Raw genomic sequence first — 13,171 nt, forward strand, 5'->3', positions numbered from 1 at the left:
TAGACAGAGAGAGTATCATCACCATCATCATCATCATCATCATCATTATTATTTCAGTTGGCACAAATATGCCCTGCTGTAACATGGAAGAGCTCATGTTAACCTTCCCTATATGTATCTGTTGCCAAATAGGATGCAGCCAGGCAACAAAGTCCTGTGTATTTCTTAATGTTTTCATTTCAAAGTTGTTATTGGTCTACCTGGCCTCCTTTCACCTTCCTTCCACTTTCCCTTGAATATGAGAGAATATATATTAAATGATGATAAAACAATTCCAAAAAGGCAGATAGTGTACAATCCTTAATTGGATTAAAGCACACAAACAAACATATACAGCTGTAGGTACAAGGTAGTGGAGTAGGTTTATACTGTATCATGTCCCATTACATCAAAGAGCCATGTGCAGTCTAAAGCATTTAGATATTCTTGGGTTGGTTCAATGGAGTCAAAATAACATTGAAAATGTAGGAATTTCTGGCTTTTCACCATGGGTTGGATGTCTGATAACAATGAACCTACATTTGGCGGTTGAACCCTGCAATAACCACCAGCAATGAAACTGTACAGCATATCACGGTATATAAATCAAAGGGGGGGGGGGTCCTATAGGAGGCTTAATTATGTATCTAGAGTATGGATTATTTGCCACCAAACAAAAGGTGCCCACACAATGCATTCATGAATGTCTTTTCCTAGCCCATGCCCTCGCTGCGGGGCTTCTTTTGTGCACCATTATGTACAGCTGCTGAACGTGCCGACACCAATAGAAACATACATCATCACCAAGCGTCCCTTCCTTCCACAAGTCATTACTGTCTGGATTACAATGATACAAAGCAGGAGGTATATCAGTATCAGAGCTGTAAACTCTTTTGAACACAACACAACACACATATGCATAGGCAGAACAGTCTGAATGTTTATATATAAATGTTTTCTCCAGTCTACTTGATGTAATACATTGTATATATGAATTATAATCCATTTTGTATACACCAATGGCATGTAAAATGTATACATGTACATGAAAAGTTCAGGATAGTATGCTGGAAAGTAATTAAGTTTCTGTGAGTCCTATTCATCAAACACTCTCAAAAGAGGTTAATCAACATTTTAAATGTTGTCACTCCTCCAAACTTTTTGTAAACATTGAATTTAACACTCATAATGTTGGGTTTACTATTTCTGAAATGGTAGTTCATCATTTTGAGTGTTAGATCTTTCATTTAACAAAATGTTGGAGGAGTGACAATATTTAGAATGTTCATTAACCATCTCATTTTTACAGTAAATCATCACTCATGTACAGAAACACATTGTGCATGATATGCCAAACACGCACTGTACACTTATCATCCTTTCAAAATAAATAGCAGATTCTTTTGAACAAGTGACATTCTTTTTTGCAGTGTATTTGTCACAGAAGTCCTACAGCATCAAGCTCTTATTTAGCTTTATGACTGAAACTTCAACACAGCCATCAACACTTGTTCTCATATACGGCGCAATGTATCTGTGAAAACCTGCTACTGTATTATGTGTATAGATACCCACTCTATTTACACCTGTGGATGAAGTATTGATCATAATATTTTTTTTTCCAGGTAGCTGCTATGTGTTTGAACAAATATTTGACAAGAGCCTTGACTGGAGGCAGAGTCATAAGACCTTGGAATTTGCACACCATTTGTGTACAATCTTGCACCTTGAAGTAGAGATACATTGTAGTTTTACTGATATAAAATTGACAGAGTAAATATATCTAGACCAGCCCACACATCATTCATTATCAAGACTTATTATTTGCACATGTGCAAATGTAATTGAATTACAGGCCTTCGTTCCAACAGGGAGCCAGTTTATTTAATTTTGAGGATAGTGCTTCAATAACTGTACAGAGGAAAACTTTAGAACATTTTTTAAACAAAGTTCTTTTTTTTTTTTGCAAGTAAAATACAGGTTGTATCAGAAATTGTTTGTATGCAAGGCTCGACATTAGCGGTGGCCCAGTGGCCCAGGGCCACTCATAATCTATATTGGGCCACCAGATTTTCAAAAAGGCTGTCTTTTGGTGGCTTGATTGGGCAACTAAAATTCAGAGTAGATTCTTATATGTCCTTTTATTTCTGGCCACTGCATTTCTTTTTTGGGCCACCAAAATTTCAAATTCAAAGATTTCAGTTGCCCACAAGGGCCACCAGACAACAACAACAACAACAACAAAAAGTTAGTATAGAGCCCTGGTATATGAAGTCTTCCTGATGAACACTCTCACCAAAGGCAAGCCTAAAGCAAACCAACAATAGACTTGATATGGATGATACATTCTGAATGTAATTTGTAGAATTTGACAACAAATATCTCAGTTCACAAAGAAGAGTACACACTTAAGTTGATATTGGTCTGTAGTGGTATAAAACTTGCTGCGACTTGAGTGCATTACAGATGAATTATAAACATCCATGAAACTTTCATTAAAAAAAAAAAAAAAGTGTGCATGATTTCAGACAGAGTAGGTAGATCTAGACCTTTAAGAAGTCCCAAGCTGGAGGCATGCCGGTTTAGCTGTCTATTCATATTTAGGGTGAACTCAGACCTGCTTTGTGACACGTTTGCATGACGCATTCTCACATGGACAGTTGTTCCTGTCTCAACTCTCACTATTCTGAACAAAATAAAACATTCAGGCCTCTCGCAGGCAATCACATAGTATCTGCCAGAAAAACAAGCTGTAGATTTAGTCATACCACGACTGAAGTTAAGCATGGGAAATTTAGAATCATTCAAAAATTCATACCTGTACATAGTATTGTAATGTGGATGGGAGCAGCATATACTTGATGTGTTAGGGGCAGAGGAATTCTGTGCTGTTCTCAGACAGCAGTTGCAAAGTAATGCTTCATCATATTACGTCACATACAAACTCTATTTGTATGTTCCCCCATAAATAAAGTGATCAATACACTAAATGGAATGTATATACATGATTAATAATTGTTCGGCTTGGGTTCAGTCACACCCTTTATACGTGTAGATGGCTTGGCAAAGCAATTTAGTGTGGTGCACTGTCTCTCTTATCACCAGTCATGTTCACACACACCACCAAAATTAACATCATTCAGGAATCAATCATTGCAATATGATGCTTCAGAATGCATTAACCAGTCTACCTTTATTTAAAAAAGAACAAAAAAATCTTGATAATTTATCTAGAACAGTGTGTCTGAATGGCGATGGAAATAAAATGTTGTTGTTGTTGTTGTTGTTGTTGTTGTTGTTGCTTTTTTAAAACACTGTAATGCACCTTGCCACCCTACAGTAGGTCTAGATTGAGGTGGCCGGAGGGAGGCATGCTCTGGTCACTGTTTAGACACGCACAGTTAGAAAATGTAAAGTGTTTTACTTGCAACTGAATTAGGATTTTGTTTTTGTTTTTTTGCCAGATGTGAATGCTAGTGAATGAAATATTGATTTATGCAATGCAATTCAAAAACTTTTAAATCTTGTGTGTGAATAGGGTCTAGTGTATACTGGGGGGGGGGGGGGGGTGGGGTGGAGAATGATTGAACCTGTGCCCTAAATTAACCACAAGAGAGCCGAGAGCTAATGATACCACTGGGAGGAGAAAAAAAAATTACCTCTGAGGTCTGTGTAGACAGGGCTTAACAGATGAAAGGAGATGGATGGATTAAATATTCTTGAAGAATATGATAAATTATTCAGTTGAAGAGTCGAAGATTTACAGACCTAAAAACATCGCCAGAACTCGACAGGTTTTAGCTTACTACGTATCCCATAAATGGACAAAAAAGATATAGAATGAAACAAGATGTAACTACATCTGATTAAATGAAAATGAGCTATGAGAGTTCATCATTTGATCAGAATACATCATATCATTTCATTTTACATGACACTGCCAAAATTTCAAAAGCTTTTCATTCTATTTTGATCGCATGTTATGGATTGTAGTGTTTTCATTGTATAAAATTACTCACAGTTTGTTATTCCAAACATCAGCTCCGTAACATATGACATTCACTCTGTACCCTGGTTTGTGTTAAATTATCACACTCCTGTATACACCTTATATTTTGCAAACTATAATTTATTTGTATTCAGTGAATTAGAACTTGTTGGACAATTTTACTAGTGGTTGAATTCATGATCAAGAAACACAATGAAAATTGAGAAAGAAGTAATATCCCTTTTCATGAGAAAAGTTTATTCCTCACCATGGAGATGATGTACTACATCTGTGTTACAGGAGGCAATATCTTTATAAGTGGTCAATATCACAAATATTTGATGACATGCAACATCCACAAACTTAAGCTCACCATGAAATATTCTGTGAATACAGTATTTAATTTCATGGAGCTGTCCATATTTCATCAATTGATATCACAACTGAAGATTTAATTCAATCTTCTCTAATACTGAACTTTGTTTGGATAAAAATTAATTATTTAAAGAGAATTGAACAAATGAACTTGATGATCATTATGGAATTTTTTTCATTACACAATAAAATTGAATGGACTCTAAATTTCCTTTATGACCACGATATCATTAGCACGAACACACATATTGGCATGTACAAGATGTAGCTGATGAGGCACATTGTGACCTAAGATGAGAGCAAACATGATGGAGCCAATGGAAGGCTCTCGTTTGTAAATGACAAACGTCAGGAGCGTGGCGAGCGATATTGATTTTGGTGATTGCCCGTGGAAGCGGTTCCGCATTTCAAATTTAGAGAACCAATTACCAGTTTGTAAAGCACTCGAGGCTTGATGTGCGTCCACACCACTGAAGCCATTGTGATGTACATGTAACCGCCCTATCTTGGGAGAAATACATTATTACTAATGAATATGATCCATTATTTCTCTCTTTTTCCCATTACACACACACACACACCACACCCTCTCTCTTTCTCTCTCCCTTTATTACATAATGTCACACAAAAATAGTGCCTACTACTTTACTGCATCAGCAATGATTAAATTATGAATACATGAATAGTGATGGCAACCTCATCATGGAAAATAGCATCACAGATATTAAAGTAGGAAGGAAAAATTCTCCCATTATCATCTTATCTATATGAATTGAAATATCATCAGGCAATTACTATAGATTCAGATCACTCTGCAAACAGTCAGTTTCCAAAAAGTGATGAATATATATCAATAATGTATTAGTAAATTTAAAGTATTGTAAAACAGGAAATTTGTGCATGCATAAAACTTTCACAAATGGTAAAAGTAAAAAGCATGCTTTTTTTTTTTTTTTGTCTACACAATGCATTGAATGTCACTGGCAATTTGCAAAAGTTACATGCCAAGGAAAAGGCCGTTGGCTCCAATTCATGAAAGTTTCATGTCACGAATGGTTCTGGTCTTACAGTATGGAATAATATTACTTTTTTTTTTAAAGGCAAGTAAAATTTGTACATTAAATGCAATAAGATATTTTGATGCTGATAGAAATGAGGCAGAGAAGATGACATATCAAATAAGTAAATCAAATCCTCCTCCATCTCAGAAACAAGCAAAAACAACATCAAACCAAAGAAATGATACATGGAGGAGAGGGAACCATGGCAGGGATGCAAAGCTGACCTCACAAGGTCAAATTCAATCCAGGTATGTAGCAGGTTGTCTCTGCCTCCCTAATTCTGGATGCCATGGGTGCTCTCTAGCATCCCACAAAGGTGCAGGGATCAACCATGTCTATTAGAAGATGATACTGATACCTCAGTTAAGATGAGGTTTCAAGACTCTAGGCAGATGATGGGAGGTAGGTGGGTTGGAGACCCCATTCATGATTAGAAATTAGGAGTGGTATTACTGCAGGATCAGTAATGAGAACTGTGAAAAGACAGAAAAAATAAGATGTGCTAGGCCATATACTCGTAGAGGCTCTCAATCATTTTTTTTTTTAATCACTGCTTGGATGTCTGCCATCAGTAGTCTAACAATGATCCTAATGACTTAATACACAGAGTATCACATGAAGGCATGGTCCAGTTAACATCTGTTCTTTAAATCTGGAGGTCATCTCATTTTGTCATGGAATCCAGTAACACTTGGCCTCTATAGAGCAGGAAGAGCGCATGGGCTGTGCACTGCAGAAAGAGGACTCTAATCTTTATGTTATGAACAGGGTCCTATTCCCACAGGGACTTGTACATAATTTTATCGCAACACTGAGTGATTCCACAGCCTGTGGGTTTCATCTATTGACAGTAGAGGAAAGAGGAGGGGAGGTGTAATATGAGCTGAAAATCAATTTTTACTTGCTGAAAAGTCAATTGTCAGGATCCAGGAGGTACCTTTCATCAGAATTCATATTGCTTTTTGGAATGCCAACATCATATCATTTATTGCCCTGACATTAAACATTCTTATAATATGGCATACTGCAAGACATCAGATAAATCACAAAATGTTTTGAGTGAAGAGTTGATGCAGCTGAACTTTGAGGAAATGTTCATGGATCATTAAATACCACAAAAGTACCAGGACATACCGTAGGAACTAACTATAGCAATTAAATGGAGAAATTTCATGTCTTGGTTGTAAATGCACTGTCATTTTTTTTTTTTCACTGTTTGGGTCCACAAAAACAGAACTAAAGTACTGTAGGGCCTTTATGTCATTTATTTCAATGAGTATGATACTTTCCAATAGGAACTTTCAAAAAGACAATTTTTTGAGCTGTTAATTCTGCTATTGAGAACCACAGTGACAGAGTGAAATATATCAAAGAATCATCCCTTTTCCATATAGAAAAGATTAGGGATTTCCCAACCTGGGGACTATATAGGCCTACTGTGGATTTGTGTCAAGGGCAACATTATTATTTTACAACTAGTTGACTTTGCAAATGTCAAAAAAAAACACACCAATAAACAAACAAAAAAATGCACATCTCAAAACATTGGAGTACATTGTGATGTCATTCCTGAAATGAACCAATGTCTACATTTATGTATATTTCGTCACTACTTCCTGTCAAAACCTGTATAATATCAGTTATATTTCTTCCATCCACCATCTATGATAGATCATGCAGTATCTAACCAAGTATACACCTCGGATCTACAATACTATGATAGATGATGCAGTATCTAACCAAGTATTCACCTCAAATTTCTGAGGGGGAAAAAAAATCATCATTGCTTCAAACCATGCATTTCACATTGCACAGCCTCACACATCCACAACTATTGATTTTCACACACTGACATACTTTCTTGATATAAAAGCCTATCACTGTCCCAGTGGTCATGCCATGGTATGTATGTCAAACAAGTCAATGGCAATATTGTACAAGAACTTTGCAACTTTTTTTTTTTTTTTTTTTTTTTTTTTTCAGTCCAGCTTGCTACAAAGTACAATCAAACAAAATAAAATAGACCTGGCAAAACAAAACTGTTGATCTTGACAGAGTGTAAGTTGTCTATCTGATGTAGACCAGGCTATTATACAAGACAAGTGAAGGCCAAATCCTGCAGGGTCCAGCTGGTATTCTTGCATTCTTTGCTGCAAGGACACTTATTGCCTGTGACCTTACATGACCTCCCTCACACAGTGATTTACTACTTCATTGACCTTTCTCTCTCTCTCTCTCTCTCCCCATGTCTCTCTTCCATTAATGACAGCAAATCAACGATACACATACACCCTTATTTGGACGCAAGAAGTTGATTCATCCCTGTATCCATAAAGCTACAATGTAGCTTCATGCTGTATCTATAGCTTTTCTGAGGAGCTGCAGTTTGGGATTATCACAAGTAACACAAGTTGCTAGGTTACCAAGGGAATGGCTATGAAATGGCAATAATGGTCTTCGTAGTATTCTTCCTCCTCCTTTTTTTTTTATTTGCACTGCAATGGGAGTGGGTTAAACCATGGACCTACTGTAGGTCCATGGTTAAACAAACTGAAACAAAGTACAGTCATTAACTCTTCAACTTACCATATAATGGAATATTGTTGTAACCATAATTGATGGAATATCGTAGTAACACATTCTCAGCCTGTAGGCCTAAAGTAAACCCCATAAAAATTCACATGAACTGTTCTTTGAACTGCACTTACTGACACTTTGTATTTGGAAATTATTTTTATGATCACCTTGTATTGAGTTTTAGATAACTACACAAAATGCACATTAGTCGTAGACAGGCTACTCTGTGGTGCTTTCTTTCATATTAAGCTGTTGCAATTCAAATACTGTTATCCTGTTATCCTTGACCTTGAACTTGAAACTGTTATTCTGTTCTTGTCTCAGTTCATCCTGCAGATGTTCCACCAAGTGGATATGTACTTTTTAAGTTATAGGGTTGCTGCTGGAAAAAAAAAATGGCCAAGTCTAAATTCACATGCAGTGCGAACATAGAACTGAGACAAAAATAGTATGCTGATGATGAGATAGGCCCGTCCCACAAGGATGTGAAGTTGCAGGCTGACATGGTTTCACAGTTGAACAGATCCACAACCACATTAGAAATAGGTGTACAATCCTTAAAAAGGCTGTCTGGATCAATACCGACATGCATCACAATAGACGTAATGCATCAGTGATAAACAAATATCACCAGTCTGCTTCTCCATTCAAATTGGCAAGATCGCGTCTGCGATCAAGAACTCATAAAGCAATTACAACTGTGAGAACTCATTTGGGTGTCCACATTTCACACAAGCAAGGTGAAAACAGAACAAGAAAAAAAAATGCAGTTTATAGCGCAGGATTTATATGGTATAGCTTTAGTGTTTGTTTTTCTTGTCACTCAATAAAAGTGTCATGCCTACAGGAAGGCACATGTGTGAGTGGTTTGTGTTTAGTTTAAATGCTGATCATGTTTCATGACAACAGTTTCTAATAGTATGTTATAGTTGTCCCTGTTCTAGTCCTCAAAAGAGTGTTTTTTCCCCCCTTCCTCTACAAAGATAGTATTTGCAACCAACAAAATAGAACTGATAGTAACTATGCACAAGATATTTCAATTATTCTTAACAAGAAAATACATCTTTCAATAAAAATAATGAAATCAAAATAACACCTTTTGCAGCAGTAAACTCAAACTCACTGTTTGAAATTCAAGTGAATGAATACAAAAATACTATCTTCAAATCTAAGTGTTTGAAACAAGTGCTGACTAATTTCACTGATGTGAAACAAGTACATATTGTAATATTGGACTTCTGCGTTATATCCTTGATGCAAAATCAAAATCCTAACATGATCACATCTTTCAATGTAGCACTTTATTGTTTTATGTGTTGTCACAGTTATATATGATGGAAAATTTAAAACAGCAAAAAAAAAAAATAATAATGTAGTACTACACTGATCAATAACTCATGTACATAATGTTGTACTGTAAAGTACAAGTTGAATCATTAGCCTACATTATTAACACCCTCAGTAACATAAGACTGAAATGTAGTGCATACAAGGGTGTACACATCATGTACACATCAAACTCGTCATTACTCTCATTCATACATTTAAGTCTGAAACCAAGCTAGGTAAAATCTGCACCTTACCATCATAATATATTATGCACACATTGTACAATATAAGAAATGGAGCATTGGGACCATAAAATAAGCACATCTTGGCATATATGGAAGAAAATAGAAAACCAAAAAAATATGTTTCATAAAACAATTGGTCTGGTCACAGAAACACTATTATACTGTATCAAGTCACGTTTGGATCTCTTTTCAAACTGCTGGTGTCCGTCGGGTGCCACTGTCTAACAGAACACATGCCATGTTAATCTCTGTTATAATTATTTTAAAAAAAGAATAACATTATGAAGTAATATAATTATCACCACTCACCTGCAAGTTTTCTGATGGTGCTGGCTATCTCAGCATTTCGCAGTCCTGTAAAGCCTTGCGGACTCCCAAAACCGCGGTTCAGTTTCCGAGAAGCCATGTCACATAATCCTCATCACTTTTAAATCCAAGTGCAGTGGCTATCCCGTCCCACAGAGGGAAAATATATATTCCAAAGGGTCAATGAATAGATTGTGAAACAGAATCGTAGTTTGCAATCGCTGCGTGCCGAGTCACACTTCTTGACATCAAAGGATCACATATTTCTCCCACTGTGTTCCTCATGATGTTGGAATGATCACAACTAAAACATGTACCAGCGAAAGGGAAGAAAATGAAAACATGATGGCTTAAGTTAAATCTTCGAACTAAAATCAAAATCATATCAAAAGTTGTATACATCTCTTTTGAATAACACTCGACATGGAACCTTTTTCTTTGGTCAGTAATTCCCCTTCATTTCAGCATATTTTTTTTTTAATCTTCATCCAAAGGACAAGAAAGAATTTCCTGACATAGGTTTAATTCAGATGGTGTAATAACACTAATGACATCTGACTTATGATACAACAGGGATGTACAATGTAGGTGACAAAACAATCAAATTTTTCCCTCCCTCTTACCTCCACAGATGAGAAAACAGGTATAGTTCGAGCGAGCAAACAAGCTTTTACCTCAAAACTCGACCTTATGAATACAAAGGCACAACTATGCTCTCTCTGCATTCAGTACACGGGCATTAACTCACCCTGAACAATGGGGGAGAGAAAATCGCTCAAACAGGCTAAAATCAATGAAACATGTCCCATTTCTTGCACAAACAAAGGGGGGGGGGGGTTAGGGCACTCTTTCTCCCTGGGGCTTTCGTCCAGCATAACTTCACTTGAACACTGACTTTTTTAGTTAGTAGGTAATCTGTGTAAAACCCCACTAAAGCTGACTCGTCATGTACACATTTTGTTTAATATCCATATTCTGTATCAGGTACTGTAAAAGTGGAAATTTTCGCGCATTTCGTGCAACCAGAAACTAGCGCGAATATAAAGTAAAAGCACACAAATATTTTTGTCTACCATATGATCCTGTACTTGGCTTATGTTGATTTCGTGGAATTAAAGACACATGAAACTCTTCTTACCCGGGCAAGCACGAAAAATTAGTCGCGCAAAAATATCCACTTTTACAGTATCTCTTTTTGATTATCTGGGTTTCATCAAATGCCATTATACTTTCAGTCTATCTTATACAGAAATTCCAGTAACACTAATAAACTTGGCTAATGGCATGATCGTCAAAGTTTAAGCCTTTAAAGAAACCAAAATGTTTTATTAGCTTTCATGGTTTGATAATGCAACACTCTGTGCACAGTCAGAATAAAATTATACACCCTGTAAGTGTCAGAGTTGTTAACTCCACTTTACAGCTGTACATCAGAACTGTTCCCCACAGCCAGATTATCTCAGACAGCTTAAAAACTAATCCACATTTAATAATACAACATACTAAAACTAAGAAGCCAGCATGCTGAAAATAATTATGGCTTAACTAGCTCTTATATTTCTCTCTATCTTAGGCATTTATCTCTCAGGGTCCCACTATTGTTAGGACCTAGTCTGGGGTACTCGTGTGAGTACAGTGACACCTGTATGACTTCAGATCAGTCTTTGTTCCAAGAAATCAATAAAAGAATGAGGTCTAGGGTCTGTTGTCTGACCTATAGGTTTTGTGAAACCAAATTCTCTGTGTTCTAGAAACTGATCTGGTGCAACCAGATGAAAAACCAGAAAGGCATATAAAATGTAGTCATCATTCATGGCTATGTCATAATGTCCAGCTACAAAGTGTATAGATTAACTTATCATATACTGTATATGCATGGATATATGCCTATAAAGAGAGAGAGAGATAATATAGGTAGACAGAAAGAGACAGGTAGAAATATATGTCTAGCTACAGTCTAGAAACTAGAGAGATGATACAGTAGTTGATATACACACATAGTAAAATGATAAAGGGGGGGGGGGAGGTTTCCTCCCTGGGTACACAAAACAAATGCACAATGTAGTAATTAATCTCAAACTGTGAGTGTTGGGAGTTTTAGCCCATTCAAATTAAATTTCAATTGTTACTAGACCCGGAATTTGTCAAGACTGACAAATTAGGTGATCCGATTTTTTTTTTAATCAATGATTCGAGTCCTGATCACAATAGGCATGACCATAAGGTTTCATCCTTGTTTAGAGACATTGGCCGTGTGATATTTGGATTCTCATTTAGAAAAGGGAGTGAGACCTGCCATCTTTGGTACCGAATTCCGTATACACTAACGGAAATACAGAATGAAGTATATTTGACCTTTGACCTCACTTTGCACACCCAAAATGGCGTCTAAGCAAAAAGTGATTATTTTATGAAATGATTCTTGTAACATGGTCTTTGCGTGTGCAAAATATGGGAAAGATAGGACATGTATTCACCAAGATACTGGATGAAACATTTATGACCTTTGACCCTAATTTACATACCCAAGATGGTGTCCGATCAAGTAGTTGTTATTTTATGAAATAATGTACGTGACATGTACTAAACATGTGCAAAATATGGGATTGATAGCCATTGTTGTTGTTCATCTATTGCACAGAAAGTAGAAAGAAAGAAAAATAAAGAAAAAATTATGTTATTTTATAGAAATTTGAAGGAGAAGCATAAAAAATCAGAAAAAGATAAAGTAAGGAAAGGGAGATTAAGATTAACTAAAGAAAAAGAAGAAAAAAAGTGTTTAAAAAAATTTAAAAAAATATTGGCAGGGGTGAGCCTCGAACCAGGGACCTTAGGATTACGAGTCGGATGCGCTACGCAATGACCTATTTCATTCTCCATAGGCCCTGTGTATTAAGCAAAATGACGCTGCATCGAAGCCTCGTGCCATTTTCAACCAAGTTTTTCGACGTGATGCCGACATCGTATGAAAAAATGGAGGGCACATTTACGATAGCCCAAAGTCTCAGCTACAACATACTAAAATCTGGGAGAAATTCACCGAAGCATAAGTGAGCTAGTGCTCGGAAAAGAGAGTCATGTCAATTTTCACTGCCAGAAAAACTGCTCTCCCATAGAGATAACACGTACACTGGTCAAATTTGACAATATTACTTTCAATCCATTTTTACGAGGTGATGCCGTCATCCAATCAATATATTAATGAAAGATCATATAATAAGCTACAACATACTGAAATCTGGGTGTAAATTGGCAAAGGATAAGTGAGATACGCTTGAGTGAACTTGAAATTTGATGACGTCATTTTGAAA

Source organism: Diadema setosum, chromosome 1 (genome assembly GCF_964275005.1).
Source record: "Diadema setosum chromosome 1, eeDiaSeto1, whole genome shotgun sequence".
NCBI lineage: Eukaryota > Metazoa > Echinodermata > Echinoidea > Diadematoida > Diadematidae > Diadema > Diadema setosum.